Source organism: Narcine bancroftii, chromosome 6 (assembly GCF_036971445.1).
Source record: "Narcine bancroftii isolate sNarBan1 chromosome 6, sNarBan1.hap1, whole genome shotgun sequence".
In the NCBI taxonomy this organism is placed as follows: domain Eukaryota; kingdom Metazoa; phylum Chordata; class Chondrichthyes; order Torpediniformes; family Narcinidae; genus Narcine; species Narcine bancroftii.
Window position 1 is genome coordinate 109162953 of NC_091474.1, and position 17823 is coordinate 109180775.

Consider the following 17823-nt stretch of genomic DNA (forward strand, 5'->3'; position numbering starts at 1 on the left):
TTTCCCCATATCTGATTCCCCGCCTCTGAATCCCCAACTCTGATTCCCTGCCTCAGATTCCCCAGCTCTGATTCCCCGCCTTTGATTCCCCCCGTCTGATTCCCAGCCTCTGAATCCCCGTGTCTGATTTCCTGCCTCTGATTCCCCGCCTCTGATTCCCCATCTCTGATTCACCGCCTCTGATTCCCCACCTCTGATTCCCCCTCTCTGATTCCGCACATCCAATTCCCTGCCTCTGATTCCCCAACTCTGATTCCCCACCTCTGATTCCCCAGCTCTGATTCCCCGCCTCAGATTCCCCGCGTCTGATTCCCTGCCTCTGATTCCCCGCCTCTGATTCCCTGCCTCTGATTCCCCATATCTGATTCCCTCCTCTGATTCCCCAACTCTGATTCCCCGCTTCTGATTCCCCAGCTCTGAATCCCCGCCTCTGATTCCCCGCGTCTGATTCCCTGCCTTTGATTCCCCGCCTCTGATTCCCCATCTGTGATTCACAACCTCTGATGCCCCACCTCTGATTCCCCATATCTGATTCCCTGCCTCTGTTTCCCCGCCTCTGATTCCCCACCTCTGTTTCCCCATATCTGATTCCCCGCCTCTGATTCCCCAACTCTAATACCCCGCCTCTGATTCCCCAGCTCTGATTCCCCGCCTCTGATTCCCCGCATCTGATTCCCTGCCTCTGATTCCCCGCCTCTGATTCCAGGCCTCTGATTCCCAGCATCTGATTCCGGCCTCTGATTCCCGGCCTCTGATTCCCTTCTTCTGATTCTGATTCCCTGCCTCTGATTCCCCATATCTGATTCCCTGCCTCTGTATCCCCACCTCTGATTCCCCGCCTCTGATTCCCAACTCTGATTCCCCGCCTCTGATTCCCCAGCTCTGATTCCCCGTGTTTGATTCCCTGCCTCTGATTCCCTGCCCTGATTCCCCATCTCTGTTTCACCGCCTTTGATTCACCACCTCTGATTCCCCATATCTGATTCCCCGCCTCTGTTTCCCCGACTCTGATTCCCTGCCTCTGATTCCCAACCTCTGATTCCACACCTCTGATTCCCCATATCTGATTCCCCGCCTCTATTTCCCCATATCTGATTCCCCGCCTCTGATTCCCCAACTCTGATTCCCCGCCTCTGATTCCCCAGCTCTGATTCCCCGACTCTGATTCCCGGCATCCGATTCCCTGCCTCTGATTCCCCGCCTCTGATTCCCCGCATCTGATTCCCTGCCTCTGATTCCCCGCCTCTGATTCCCCATCTCTGATTCACCGCCTTTGATTCGCCACCTCTGATTCCCCATATCTGATTCCCCACCTCTGATTCCCGACCTCTTATTCCCAGCATCTGATTCCCCGCCTCTGATTCCCTGCCTCTGATTCCCCATCTCCGATTCCGCACATCTGATTCCCTTCCTCTGATTCCCCGCCTCTGATTCCCCGCCTCTGATTCCCTGCCTCTGATTCCCAACCTCGGATTCCCCACCTCTGATTCCCCATATCTGATTCCCCGCCTCTGTTTCCCCGCCTCTGATTCCCCGCCTCTGATTCCCAACTCTGATTCCCCGCCTCTGATTCCCCAGCTCTGATTCCCCGTGTTTGACTCCCAGCCTCTGATTCCCTGCCCTGATTCCCCATCTCTGTTTCACCGCCTTTGATTCGCCACCTCTGATTCCCCATATCTGATTACCCGCCTCTGTTTCCCCGACTCTGATTCCCTGCCTCTGATTCCCAACCTCTGATTCCACACCTCTGATTCCCCATATCTGATTCCCCGCCTCTATTTCCCCATATCTGATTCCCCGCCTCTGATTCCCCAACTCTGATTCCCCGTCTCTGATTCCCCAGCTCTGATTCCCCGACTCTGATTCCCGGAGTCCGATTCCCTGCCTCTGATTCCCCGCCTCTGATTCCCCATCTCTGATTCCCCGCCTCTGGTTCCCCGTGTCTGATTCCCTGCCTCTGATTCCCCGCCTCTGATTCCCCGCCTCTGATTCCCTGCCACTGATTCCCTGCCCCTGATTCCCCAATTCTGATTCCCCATATCTGATTCCCCGCCTCTGTTTCCCCGCCTCTGATTCCCCACCTCTGATTCCCCATATCTGATTCCCTGCCTCTGATTCCCCAACTCTGATTCACCGCCTCTGATTCCCCAGTTCTGAATCCCCGCCTCTGATTCCCCGCGTCTGATTCCCTGCCTCTGATTCCCCGCCTTGATTCCCCATCTCTGATTCACAACCTCTGATTCCTCACCTCTGATTCCCTATATTTGATTCCCCGCCTCTGTTTCCCCGCGTCTGATTCACTGCCTCTGATTCCCCACATCTGATTCCCCATCTCTGATTCCGCACAACCGATTCCCTGCCTATGATTCCCCGACTCTGATTCCCCACCTCTGATTCCCCAGCTCTGATTCCCCGCCTCTGATTCCCCGCGTCTGATTCCCTGCCTGTGATTCCCCGCCTCTGATTCCCCATCTCTGATTCCCCACCTCTGATTCCCCGTGTCTGATTCCCTTCCTTTGATTCCCCGCCTCTGATTCCCCGCCTCTGATTCCCTGCCACTGATTCCCCGCCACTGATTCCCCACCTCTGATTCCCCATATCTTATTCCCCGCCTCTGTTTCCCCCCCTCTGATTCCCAGCCTCTGATTCCCCATATCTGATACCCCGCCTCTGATTCCCCATATCTGATTCCCCGCCTCTATTTCCCCATATCTGCTTCGCCGCCTCTGATTCCCCAACTCTGATTCCCCGCCTCTGATTCCCCAGCTCTGATTTCCCGCCTCTGATTCCCGGCATCCGATTCCCTGCCTCTGATTCCCCGCCTCTGATTCCCCATCTCTGATTCCCCGCCTCTGATTCCCCGTGTCTGATTCCCTGCCTCTGATTCCCCGCCTCTGATTCCCCATATCTGATTCCCCTCCTCTGTTTTCCCGCCTCTGATTCCCTGCCTCTGATTCCCCATATCTGATTCCCCGCCTCTGATTCCCCAACTCTGATTCCCAGCCTCTGATTCCCCAGCTCTGAATCCCCGCCTCTGATTCCCCGCGTCTGATTCCCTGCCTCTGATTCCCCGCCTCTGATTCCCCATCTGTGATTCACAACCTCTGATGCCCCACCTCTGATTCCCCATATCTGATTCCCCGCCTCTGTTTCCCCGCCTCTGATTCCCCGCCTCTGATTCCCCATATCTGATTCCCCGCCTCTGATTGCCCACCTCTGATTCCCCGCGTCTGATTCCCTGCCTCTGATTCCCCGCCTCTGATTCCCCATCTCTGATTCACCACCTCTGATTCCCAGCCTCTGATTCCCCATCTCTGATTCCGCACATCCGATTCCCTGCCTATGATTCCCCACCTCTGATTTCCCGCCTCTGATTCCCCATATCTGATTCCCTGCCTCTGTTTCCCCGCCTCTGATTCCCCACCTCTGTTTCCCCATATCTGATTCCCCGCCTCTGATTCCCCAACTCTAATACCCCGCCTCTGATTCCCCAGCTCTGATTCCCCGCCTCTGATTCCCCGCATCTGATTCCCTGCCTCTGATTCCCCGCCTCTGATTCCAGGCCTCTGATTCCCAGCATCTGATTCCGGCCTCTGATTCCCGGCCTCTGATTCCCTGCTTCTGATTCTGATTCCCTGCCTCTGATTCCCCATCTCTGATTCCGCACATCTGATTCCTTGCCTCTGATTCCCCACCTCTGATAACCCATATCTGATTCCCCGCCTGGGTTTCCCCGCCTCTGATTCCCCGCCTCTGTTTCCCAATATCTAAGTCCCCGCCTCTGATACCCCAAATCTGATTCCCCACCTCTGATTCCCCAGCTCTAATTCCCCGCCTCTGATTCCCCGCATCTGATTCCCTGCATCTGATTCCAAGCCTCTGATTCCCTGCCTCTGATTCCCAACCTCTGATTCCCCACCTCTGATTCCCCATATCTGATTCCCCGCCTCTGTTTCCCCGCCTCGGATTCCCCGCCTCTGTTTCCCCATATCTGATTCCCGGCCTCTGATTCCCCGCCTCTGATTCCCCGCCTCTGATTCCCTGCCTCTGATTCCCCATCTCCGATTCCGCACATCTGATTCCCTTCCTCTGATTCCCCGCCTCTGATTTTCCGCCTCTGATTCCCTGCCTCTGATTCCCAACCTCGGATTCCCCACCTCTGATTCCCCATATCTGATTCCCCGCCTCTGTTTCCCCGCCTCAGATTCCCCGCCTCTGATTCCAAACTCTGATTCCCCGCCTCTGATTCCCCAGCTCTGATTCCCCGTGTTTGATTCCCTGCCTCTGATTCCCTGCCCTGATTCCCCATCTCTGTTTCACCGCCTTTGATTCGCCACCTCTGATTCCCCATATCTGATTCCCCGCCTCTGTTTCCCCGACTCTGATTCCCTGCCTCTGATTCCCAACCTCTGATTCCACACCTCTGATTCCCCATATCTGATTCCCCGCCTCTATTTCCCCATATCTGATTCCCCGCCTCTGATTCCCCAACTCTGATTCCCCAGCTCTGATTCCCCGACTCTGATTCCCGGCATCCGATTCCCTGCCTCTGATTCCCCGCCTCTGATTCCCCATCTCTGATTCCCCGCCTCTGATTCCCCGTGTCTGATTCCCTGCCTTTGATTCCCCGCCTCTGATTCCCCGCCTCTGATTCCCTGCCACTGATTCCCTGCCCCTGATTCCCCACCTTTGATTCCCCACATCTGATTCCCCGCCTCTGTTTCCCCGCCTCTGATTCCCCGCCTCTGATTCCCCATATCTGATTCCCTGCCTCTGATTCCCCAACTCTGATTCCCCGCCTCTGATTCCCCAGCTCTGAATCCCCGCCTCTGATTCCCCGCGTCTGATTCCCTGCCTCTGATTCCCCGCCTTGATTCCCCATCTCTGATTCACAACCTCTGATTCACCACCTCTGATTCCCTATATTTGATTCCCCGCCTCTGTTTCCACGCCTCTGATTCCCCTCCTCTGATTCCCCATATCTGATTCCCCGCCTCTGATTGCCCACCTCTGATTCCCAGCCTCTGATTCGCCAGCTCTGATTCCCCGCCTCTGATTCCCCGCATCTGATTCCCTGCCTCTGATTCCCCGCCTCTGATTGCCCACCTCTGATTCCCAGCCTCTGATTCGCCAGCTCTGATTCCCCGCCTCTGATTCCCCGCATCTGATTCCCTGCCTCTGATTCCCCGCCTCTGATTCCCCATCTCTGATTCACCGCCTTTGATTCGCCACCTCTGATTCCCCATATCTGATTCCCCACCTCTGATTCCCGGCCTCTTATTCCCAGCATCTGATTCCCGGCCTCTGATTCCCGGCCTCTGATTCCCCGCTTCTGATTCTGATTCCCTGCCTCTTATTCCCCATCTCTGATTCTGCACATCTGATTCCCTGCCTCTGATTCCCCACCTCTGATTCCCCATATCTGATTCCCCGCCTCTGTTTCCCCGCCTCTGATTCCCCGCCTCTGTTTCCCTATATCTAATTCCCCACCTCTGATGCCCCAACTCTGATTCCCCGCCTCTGATTCCCCAGCTCTGATTCCCCGCCTCTGATTCCCTGCATCCGATTCCCCATATCTGATTCCCCGCCTCTGTTTCACCGCCTCTGATTCCCCGCCTCTGTTTCCCCATATCTGATTCCCCGCCTCTGAATCCCCAACTCTGATTCCCTTCCTCAGATTCCCCAGCTCTGATTCCCCGCCTTTGATTCCCCCCGTCTGATTCCCAGCCTCTGAATTCCCGTGTCTGATTTCCTGCCTCTGATTCCCCGCCTCTGATTCCCCATCTCTGATTCACCGCCTCTGATTCCCCACCTCTGATTCCCCCTCTCTGATTCCGCACATCCAATTCCCTGCCTCTGATTCCCCAACTCTGATTCACCACCTCTGATTCCCCAGCTCTGATTCCCCGCCTCAGATTCCCCGCGTCTGATTCCCTGCCTCTGATTCCCCGCCTCTGATTCCCTGCCTCTGATTCCCCATATCTGATTCCCCGCCTCTGATTCCCCAACTCTGATTCCCCGCTTCAGATTCCCCAGCTCTGAATCCCCGCCTCTGATTCCCCGCGTCTGATTCCCTGCCTCTGATTCCCCGCCTCTGATTCCCCATCTGTGATTCACAACCTCTGATGCCCCACCTCTGATTCCCCATATCTGATTCCCTGCTTCTGTTTCCCCGCCTCAGATTCCCCACCTCTGTTTCCCCATATCTGATTCCCCGCCTCTGATTCCCCAACTCTAATACCCCGCCTCTGATTCCCCAGCTCTGATTCCCCGCCTCTGATTCCCCGCATCTGATTCCCTGCCTCTGATTCCCCGCCTCTGATTCCAGGCCTCTGATTCCCAGCATCTGATTCCGGCCTCTGATTCCCGGCCTCTGATTCCCTTCTTCTGATTCTGATTCCCTGCCTCTGATTCCCCATATCTGATTCCCTGCCTCTGTTTCCCCGCCTCTGATTCCCCGCCTCTGATTCCCAACTCTGATTCCCCGCCTCTGATTCCCCAGCTCTGATTCCCCGTGTTTGATTCCCTGCCTCTGATTCCCTGCCCTGATTCCCCATCTCTGTTTCACCGCCTTTGATTCGCCACCTCTGATTCCCCATATCTGATTCCCCGCCTCTGTTTCCCCGACTCTGATTCCCTGCCTCTGATTCCCAACCTCTGATTCCACACCTCTGATTCCCCATATCTGATTCCCCGCCTCTATTTCCCCATATCTGATTCCCCGCCTCTGATTCCCCAACTCTGATTCCCCGCCTCTGATTCCCCAGCTCTGATTCCCCGACTCTGATTCCCGGCATCCGATTCCCTGCCTCTGATTCCCCGCCTCTGATTCCCCATCTCTGATTCCCCGCCTCTGATTCCCCGTGTCTGATTCCCTGCCTTTGATTCCCCGCCTCTGATTCCCCGCCTCTGATTCCCTGCCACTGATTTCCTGCCCCTGATTCCCCACCTCTGATTCCCCACATCTGATTCCCCGCCTCTGTTTCCCCGCCTCTGATTCCCCACCTCTGATTCCCCATATCTGATTCCCTGCCTCTGATTCCCCAACTCTGATTCCCCGCCTCTGATTCCCCAGCTCTGAATCCCCGACTCTGATTCCCCGCGTCTGATTCCCTGCCTCTGATTCCCCGCCTTGATTCCCCATCTCTGATTCACAACCTCTGATTCCCCACCTCTGATTCCCTATATTTGATTCCCCGCCTCTGTTTCCCCGCCTCTGATTCCCCGCCTCTGATTCCCCATATCTGATTCCCCGCCTCTGATTGCCCACCTCTGATTCCCAGCCTCTGATTCGCCAGCTCTGATTCCCCGCCTCTGATTCCCCGCATCTGATTCCCTGCCTCTGATTCCCCGCCTCTGATTCCCCATCTCTGATTCACCGCCTTTGATTCGCCACCTCTGATTCCCCATATCTGATTCCCCACCTCTGATTCCCGGCCTCTTATTCCCAGCATCTGATTCCCGGCCTCTGATTCCCGGCCTCTGATTCCCCGCTTCTGATTCTGATTCCCTGCCTCTTATTCCCCATCTCTGATTCCGCACATCTGATTCCCTGCCTCTGATTCCCCACCTCTGATACCCCATATCTGATTCCCCGCCTCTGTTTCCCCGCCTCTGATTCCCCGCCTCTGTTTCCCTATATCTAATTCCCCACCTCTGATGCCCCAACTCTGATTCCCCGCCTCTGATTCCCCAGCTCTGATTCCCCACCTCTGATTCCCTGCATCCGATTCCCCATATCTGATTCCCCGCCTCTGTTTCACCGCCTCTGATTCCCCGCCTCTGTTTCCCCATATCTGATTCCCGCCTCTGATTCCCAACTATGAATCCCCTCCTCTGATTCCCCAGCTCTGATTCCCTGCCTCTGATTCCCCGCGTCCTATTCCCTGCCTCTGATTCCCCGCCTGTGATTCCCCATCACTGATTCACCACCTCTGATTCCCTACCTCTGATTCCCCATATCTAATTCCCCGCCTCTGTTTGCCCGCCTCTGATTCCCCGCCTCTGTTTCCCCATATCTGATTCCCCGCCTCTGAATCCCCAACTCTGATTCCCTGCCTCAGATTCCCCAGCTCTGATTCCCCGCCTTTGATTCCCCCCGTCTGATTCCCAGCCTCTGAATCCCCGTGTCTGATTTCCTGCCTCTGATTCCCCGCCTCTGATTCCCCATCTCTGATTCACCGCCTCTGATTCCCCACCTCTGATTCCCCCTCTCTGATTCCGCACATCCAATTCCCTGCCTCTGATTCCCCAACTCTGATTCCCCACCTCTGATTCCCCAGCTCTGATTCCCCGCATCAGATTCCCCGCGTCTGATTCCCTGCCTCTGATTCCCCGCCTCTTATTCCCTGCCTCTGATTCCCCATATCTGATTCCCCGCCTCTGATTCCCCAACTCTGATTCCCCGCTTCTGATTCCCCAGCTCTGAATCCCCGCCTCTGATTCCCCGCGTCTGATTCCCTGCCTCTGATTCCCCGCCTCTGATTCCCCATCTGTGATTCACAACCTCTGATGCCCCACCTCTGATTCCCCATATCTGATTCCCTGCCTCTGTTTCCCCGCCTCAGATTCCCCACCTCTGTTTCCCCATATCTGATTCCCCGCCTCTGATTCCCCAACTCTAATACCCCGCCTCTGATTCCCCAGCTCTGATTCCCCGCCTCTGATTCCCCGCATCTGATTCCCTGCCTCTGATTCCCCGCCTCTGATTCCAGGCCTCTGATTCCCAGCATCTGATTCCGGCCTCTGATTCCCGGCCTCTGATTCCCTTCTTCTGATTCTGATTCCCTGCCTCTGATTCCCCATCTCTGATTCCGCACATCTCATTCCCTGCCTCTGATTCCCCACCTCTGATTCCCCATATCTGATTCCCCGCCTCTGTTTCCCCGCCTCTGATTCCAAGCCTCTGATTCCCTGCCTCTGATTCCCAACCTCTGATTCCCCACCTCTGATTCCCCATATCTGATTCCCCGCCTCTGTTTCCCCGCCTCGGATTCCCCGCCTCTGTTTGCCATATCTGATTCCCGGCCTCTGATTCCCCACCTCTGATTCCCCATATCTGATTCCCCGCCTCTGATTCCCTAGCTCTGAATCCCCGCCGCTGTTTCCCCGCGTCTGATTCCCTGCCTCTGATTCCCCCCCTTGATTCCCCATTTATGATTCACAACCTCTGATTCCCCACCTCTGATTCCCTATATTTGATTCCCCGCCTCTGTTTCCCCGCCTCTGATTCCCCGCCTCTGATTCCCCATATCTGATTCCCCGCCTCTGATTGCCCACCTCTGATTCCCAGCCTCTGATTCGCCAGCTCTGATTCCCCGCCTCTGATTCCCCGCATCTGATTCCCTGCCTCTGATTCCCCGCCTCTGATTCCCCATCTCTGATTCACCGCCTTTGATTCGCCACCTCTGATTCCCCATATCTGATTCCCCACCTCTGTTTCCCCGCCTCTTATTCCCCGCCTCTGATTCTCCATATCTCATTCCCCGCCTCTGAATCCCCATCTCTGATTCCCGGACTCTGATTCCCCTCCTCTGATTCCCGGCCTCTTATTCCCAGCATCTGATTCCCGGCCTCTGATTCCCAGCCTCTGATTCCCCGCTTCTGATTCCCTGCCTCTGATTCCCCATCTCTGATTCCGCACATCTGATTCCCTGCCTCTGATTCCCCACCTCTGATTCTCCATATCTGATTCCCCGCCTCTGTTTCCCCGCCTCTGATTCCCCGCCTCTGTTTCCCTATATCTAATTCCCCACCTCTGATGCCCCAACTCTGATTCCCCGCCTCTGATTCCCCAGCTCTGATTCCACACCTCTGATTCCCTGCATCCGATTCCCCATATCTGATTCCCCGCCTCTGTTTCCCCGCCTCTGATTCCCCGCCTCTGTTTCCCCATATCTGATTCCCGCCTCTGATTCCCAACTATGATTCCCCGCCTCCGATTCCCCAGCTCTGATTCCCTGCCTCTGATTCCCCGCGTTCTATTCCCTGCCTCTGATTCCCCGCCTGTGATTCCCCATCACTGATTCACCACCTCTGATTCCCTACCTCTGATTCCCCATATCTAATTCCCCGCATCTGTTTGCCCGCCTCTGATTCCCCGCCTCTGTTTCCCCATATCTGATTCCCCGCCTCTGAATCCCCAACTCTGATTCCCTGCCTCAGATTCCCCAGCTCTGATTCCCCGCCTCAGATTCCCCGCGTCTGATTCCCTGCCTCTGATTCCCAGCCTCTGAATCCCCGTGTCTGATTTCCTGCCTCTGATTCCCCGCCTCTGATTCCCCATCTCTGATTCACCGCCTCTGATTCCCCACCTCTGATTCCCCATCTCTGATTCCGCACATCCAATTCCCTGCCTCTGATTCCCCAACTCTGATTCCCCACCTCTGATTCCCCAGCTCTGATTCCCCGCCTCAGATTCCCCGCGTCTGATTCCCTGCTTCTGATTCCCCGCCTCTGATTCCCTGCCTCTGATTCCCCATATCTGATTCCCCGCCTCTGATTCCCCAACTCTGATTCCCCGCCTCTGATTCCCCAGCTCTGAATCACCGCCTCTGATTTCCCGCGTCTGATTCCCTGCCTCTGATTCCCCGCCTCTGATTCCCCATCTGTGATTCACAACCTCTGATGCCCCACCTCTGATTCCCCATATCTGATTCCCCGCCTCTGTTTCCCCGCCTCTGATTCCCCGCCTCTGATTCCCCATATCTGATTCCCCGCCTCTGATTGCCCACCTCTGATTCCCCGCGTCTGATACCCTGCCTCTGATTCCCCGCCTCTGATTCCCCATCTCTGATTCACCACCTCTGATTCCCGGCCTCTGCTTCCCCATCTCTGATTCCGCACATCCGATTCCCTGCCTATGTTTCCCCACCTCTGATTCCCCGCCTCTGATTCCCCATATCTGATTCCCTGCCTCTGTTTCCCCGCCTCTGATTCCCTACCTCTGTTTCCCCATATCTGATTCCCCGCCTCTGATTCCCCAACTCTAATACCCCGCCTCTGATTCCCCAGCTCTGATTCCCCGCCTCTGATTCCCCGCATCTGATTCCCTGCCTCTGATTCCCCGCCTCTGATTCCAGGCCTCTGATTCCCATCATCTGATTCCGGCCTCTGATTTCCGGCCTCTGATTCCCTGCTTCTGATTCTGATTCCCTGCCTCTGATTCCCCATCTCTGATTCCGCACATCTGATTCCCTGCCTCTGATTCCCCACCTCTGATTCCCCATATCTGATTCCCCGCCTCTGTTTCCCCGCCTCTGATTCCCCGCCTCTGTTTCCCAATATCTAAGTCCCCACCTCTGATTCCCCAAATCTGATTCCCCACCTCTGATTCCCCAGCTCTGATTCCCCGCCTCTGATGCCCCGCATCTGATTCCCTGCATCTGATTCCAAGCCTCTGATTCCCTGCCTCTGATTCCCAACCTCTGATTCCCCACCTCTGATTCCCCATATCTGATTCCCCGCCTCTGTTTCCCCGCCTCGGATTCCCCGCCTCAGTTTCCCCATATCTGATTCCCGGCCTCCGATTCCCGGCCTCTGATTCCCCGCCTCTGATTCCCCGCCTCTGATTCCCTGCCTCTGATTCCCCTTCTCCGATTCCGCACATCTGATTCCCTTCCTCTGATTCCCCGCCTCTGATTCCCCGCCCCTGATTCCCTGCCTCTGATTCCCAACCTCTGATTCCCCACCTCTGATTCCCCGCCTCTGTTTCCCCGCCTCTGATTCCCCGCCTCTGATTCCCAACTCTGATTCCCCGCCTCTGATTCCCCAGCTCTGATTCCCCGTGTTTGATTCCCTGCCTCTGATTCCCTGCCCTGATTCCCCATCTCTGTTTCACCGCCTTTGATTCGCCACCTCTGATTCCACATATCTGATTCCCCGCCTCTGTTTCCCCGACTCTGATTCCCTTCCTCTGATTCCCAACCTCTGATTCCACACCTCTGATTCCCCATATCTGATTCCCCGCCTCTATTTCCCCATATCTGAATCCCCGCCTCTGATTCCCCAACTCTGATTCCCCGCCTCTGATTCCCCAGCTCTGATTCCCCGACTCTGATTCCCGGCGTCCGATTCCCTGCCTCTGATTCCCCGCCTCTGATTCCACATCTCTGATTCCCCGCCTCTGATTCCCCGTGTCTGATTCCCCATATCTGATTCCCCGCCTCTGATTGCCCACCTCTGATTCCCAGCCTCTGATTCGCCAGCTCTGATTCCCCGCCTCTGATTCCCCGCATCTGATTCCCTGCCTCTGATTCCCGGCCTCTGATTCCCTGCTTCTGATTCTGATTCCCTGCCTCTGATTCCCCATCTCCGATTCCGCACATCTGATTCCCTGCCTCTGATTCCCCACCTCTGATTCCCCATATCTGATTCCCCGCCTCTGTTTCCCCGCCTCTGATTCCCCGACTGTTTCCCCATATCTGATTCCCCGCCTCTGATTCCCCAACTCTGATTCCCCTCCTCTAATTCGCCAGCTATGATTCCCCGCCTCTGATTCCCTGCGTCTGATTCCCTGCCTCTGATTCCCAGCCTCTGATTCCCCTTTTCTGATTCACCACCTCTGAATCCCCACCTCTGATTCCCCATCTCTGATTCCGCACATCCGATTCCCTGCCTCTGATTCCCCGCCTCTGATTCCCCGCCTCTGATTCGCAACCTCAAATTCCCCACCTCTGATTCCCCATATCTGATTCCCCGCCTCTGTTTCCCTGCCTCTGATTCCCGGCCTCTGTTTCCCCATATCTGATTCCCCTCCTCTGATTCCCCAACTCTGATTCCCCGCCTCTGATTCCCCAGCTCTGATTCCCCGCCTTTTATTCCCGGCCTCTGATTCCCTGCCACTGATTCCCCGCCCCTGATTCCCCACCTCTGATTCCCCATATCTGATTCCCCGCCTCTGTTTCCCCAGCTCTGATTCCCCACCTCTGATTCCCCAGCTCTGATTCCCTGCAACTGATTCCCCGCCCCTGATTCCCCACCTCTGATTCCCCATATCTGATTCCCCGCCTCTGTTTCCCCAGCTCTGATTCCCTGCCTCTGATTCCCTGCCCTGATTCCCCATCTCTGTTTCACCGCCTTTGATTCGCCACCTCTGATTCCCCATATCTGATTCCCCGCCTCTGTTTCCCCGCCTCTGATTCCCTGCCTCTGATTCCCAACCTCTGATTCCACACCTCTGATTCCCCATATCTGATTCCCCGCCTCTATTTCCCCATATCTGATTCCCCGCCTCTGATTCCCCAACTCTGATTCCCCGCCTCTGATTCCCCAGCTCTGATTCCCCGCCTCTGATTCCCGGCGTCCGATTCCCTGCCTCTGATTCCCCGCCTCTGATTCACCATCTCTGATTCCCCGCCTCTGATTCCCCGTGTCTGATTCCCTGCCTCTGATTCCCCGGCTCAGATTCCCCGCCTCTGATTCCCTGCCACTGATTCCCTGCCCCTGATTCCCCACCTCTGATTCCCCATATCTGATTCCCCGCCTCTGTTTCCCCGCCTCTGATTCCCCGCCTCTGATTCCCCATATCTGATTCCCTGCCTCTGATTCCCCAACTCTGATTCCCCGCCTCTGATTCCCCAGCTCTGAATCCCCGCCTCTGATTCCCCGCGTCTGATTCCCTCCCTCTGATTCCCCGCCTTGATTCCCCATCTCTGATTCACAACCTCTGATTCCCCACCTCTGATTCCCCATATCTGATTCCCCGCCTCTGTTTCCCCGCCTCTGATTCCCCATATCTGATTCCCCGGCTCTGATTGCCCACCTCTGATTCCCCGCCTCTGATTCGCCAGCTCTGATTCCCCGCCTCTGAATCCCCGCATCTGATTCCCTGCCTCTGATTCCCCGCCTCTGATTCCCCATCTCTGATTCACTGCCTTTGATTCGCCACCTCTTATTCCCCATATCTGATTCCCCACCTCTGTTTCCCCGCATCTGATTCCCCGCCTCTGATTCTCCATATCTCATTCCCCGCCTCTGAATCCCCATCTCTGATTCCCAGACTCTGAATCCCCACCTCTGATTCCCGGCCCCTTATTCCCAGCATCTGATTCCCGGCCTCTGATTCCCGGCCTCTGATTCCCCGCTTCTGATTCTGATTCCCTGCCTCTGATTCCCCATCTCTGATTCCGCACATCTGATTCCCTGCCTCTGATTCCCCACCTCTGATTCCCCATATCTGATTCCCCGCCTCTGTTTCCCCGCCTCTGATTCCCCGCCTCTGTTTCCCCATATCTTATTCCCCACCTCTGATGCCCCAACTCTGATTCCCCACCTCTGATTCCCCAGCTCTGATTCCCCGCCTCTGATTCCCCGCATCCGATTCCCCATGTCTGATTCCCCGCCTCTGTTTCCCCGCCTCTGATTCCCCGCCTCTGTTTCCCCATATCTGATTCCCCGCCTCTGTTTCCCCGCCTCTGATTCCCCGCCTCTGATTCCCCATATCTAATTCCCCACCTCTGATGCCCCAACTCTGATTCCCCACATCTGATTCCCCAGCTCTGATTCCCCGCCTCTGATTCCCCGCATCCGATTCCCCATGTCTGATTTCCCACCTCTGATTCCCCATATCTAATTCCCCGCCTCTGCTTGCCCGCCTCTCATTCCCCGCCTCTGTTTCCCCATATCTGATTCCCCGCCTCTGAATCCCCAACTCTGATTCCCTGCCTCTGATTCACCAGCTCTGATTCCCCGCCTTTGATTCCCCCCGTCTGATTCCCAGCCTCTGAATCCCTGTCTGATTTCCTGCCTCTGATTCCCCGCCTCTGATTCCCCATCTCTGATTCACTGCCTCTGATTCCCCACATCTGATTCCCCATCTCTGATTCTGCACAACCGATTCCCTGCCTCTGATTCCCCGACTCTGATTCCCCACCTCTGATTCCCCAGCTCTGATTCCCCGCCTCTGATTCCCCGCGTCTGATTCCCTGCCTGTGATTCCCCACCTCTGATTCCCCGTGTCTGATTCCCTTCCTTTGATTCCCTTCCTTTGATTCCCCGCCTCTGATTCCCCGCCTCTGATTCCCTGCCACTGATTCCCCGCCCCTGATTCCCCACATCTGATTCCCCATATCTTATTCCCCGCCTCTGTTTCCCCCCCTCTGATTCCCAGCCTCTGATTCCCCATATCTGATTCCCCGCCTCTGATACCCCAACTCTGATTCCCCGCCTCTGATTACCCAGCTCTGATTTCCCGCCTCTGATTCCCGGCATCCGATTCCCTGCCTCTGATTCCCCGCCTCTGATTCCCCATCTCTGATTCCCCGCCTCTGATTCCCCGTGTCTAATTCCCTGCCTCTGATTCCCCGCCTCTGATTCCCCATATCTGATTCCCCGCCTCTGTTTTCCCGCCTCTGATTCCCTGCCTCTGATTCCCCATATCTGATTCCCCGCCTCTGATTCCCCAACTCTGATTCCCCGCCTCTGATTCCCCAGCTCTGAATCCCCGCCTCTGATTCCCCGCGTCTGATTCCCTGCCTCTGATTCCCCGCCTCTGATTCCCCATCTGTGATTCACAACCTCTGATGCCCCACCACTGATTCCCCATATCTGATTCCCCGCCTCTGTTTCCCCGCCTCTGATTCCACACTTCTGATTCCCCACCTCTGATTCCCCGCCTCTGATTGCACGCCTCTGATTCCCCGCCTCTGATTCCCCGCCTCTGATTCCCCGCCTCTGATTCCCCTCCTCTGATACCCCGCCTCTGATTCCCCACCTCTGATTCCCCGCATCTGATTCCCCTCCTCTGATTCCCCGCCTCTGATTCCCTGCCTCTGATTCCCCGCCTCTGATTCCGCGCCTCTGATTCCCCGCCTATGTTTACCCGCCTCTGTTTACCCACCTGTTTCCCCGCCTCTGATTCCCCACCTCAGATTCCCTGCCTCAGATTCCATGCCTCTGATTCCCTGCCTCTGATTCCCTGCCTCTGATTCCCTGCATCTGATTGCCCGCCTCTGATTCTCCGCCTGATTCCCCGCCTCTGATTCCCCACCTCTGATTCCCCGCTTCTGATTCCCGGCGTCCGATTCCCTGCCTCTGATTCCCCGCCTCTGATTCACCATCTCTGATTCCCCGCCTCTGATTCCCCGTGTCTGATTCCCTGCCTCTGATTCCCCGGCTCAGATTTCCCGCCTCTGATTCCCTGCCACTGATTCCCTGCCCCTGATTCCCCACCTCTGATTCCCCATATCTGATTCCCCACCTCTGTTTCCCCGCCTCTGATTCCCCGCCTCTGATTCCCCATATCTGATTCCCTGCCTCTGATTCCCCAACTCTGATTCCCCGCCTCTGATTCCCCAGCTCTGAATCCCCGCCTCTGATTCCCCGCGTCTGATTCCCTCCCTCTGATTCCCTGCCTTGATTCCCCATCTCTGATTCACAACCTCTGATTCCCCACCTCTGATTCCCCATATCTGATTCCCCGCCTCTGTTTCCCCGCCTCTGATTCCCCATATCTGATTCCCCGGCTCTGATTGCCCACCTCTGATTCCCCGCCTCTGATTCGCCAGCTCTGATTCCCCGCCTCTGAATCCCCGCATCTGATTCCCTGCCTCTGATTCCCCGCCTCAAATTCCCCATCTCTGATTCACTGCCTTTGATTCGCCACCTCTGATTCCCCATATCTGATTCCCCACCTCTGTTTCCCCGCCTCTGATTCCCCGCCTCTGATTCTCCATATCTCATTCCCCGCCTCTGAATCCCCATCTCTGATTCCCAGACTCTGAATCCCCACCTCTGATTCCCGGCCTCTTATTCCCAGCATCTGATTCCCGGCCTCTGATTCCCGGCCTCTGATTCCCCGCTTCTGATTCTGATTCCCTGCCTCTGATTCCCCATCTCTGATTCCGCACATCTGATTCCCTGCCTCTGATTCCCCACCTCAAATTCCCCATATCTGATTCCCCGCCTCTGTTTCCCCGCCTCTGATTCCCCGCCTCTGTTTCCCCATATCTTATTCCCCACCTCTGATGCCCCAACTCTGATTCCCCACCTCTGATTCCCCAGCTCTGATTCCCCGCCTCTGATTCCCCGCATCCGATTCCCCATGTCTGATTCCCCGCCTCTGTTTCCCCGCCTCTGATTCCCCGCCTCTGTTTCCCCATATCTGATTCCCCGCCTCTGTTTCCCCGCCTCTGATTCCCCGCCTCTGATTCCCCATATCTAATTCCCCACCTCTGATGCCCCAACTCTGATTCCCCACATCTGATTCCCCAGCTCTGATTCCCCGCCTCTGATTCCCCGCATCCGATTCCCCATGTCTGATTTCCTACCTCTGATTCCCCATATCTAATTCCCCGCCTCTGCTTGCCCGCCTCTCATTCCCCGCCTCTGTTTCCCCATATCTGATTCCCCGCCTCTGAATCCCCAACTCTGATTCCCTGCCTCTGATTCACCAGCTCTGATTCCCCGCCTTTGATTCCCCCCGTCTGATTCCCAGCCTCTGAATCCCTGTCTGATTTCCTGCCTCTGATTCCCCGCCTCTGATTCCCCATCTCTGATTCACTGCCTCTGATTCCCCACATCTGATTCCCCATCTCTGATTCTGCACAACCGATTCCCTGCCTCTGATTCCCCGACTCTGATTCCCCACCTCTGATTCCCCAGCTCTGATTCCCCGCCTCTGATTCCCCGCGTCTGATTCCCTGCCTGTGATTCCCCACCTCTGATTCCCCGTGTCTGATTCCCTTCCTTTGATTCCCTTCCTTTGATTCCCCGCCTCTGATTCCCCGCCTCTGATTCCCTGCCACTGATTCCCCGCCCCTGATTCCCCACCTCTGATTCCCCATATCTTATTCCCCGCCTCTGTTTCCCCCCCTCTGATTCCCA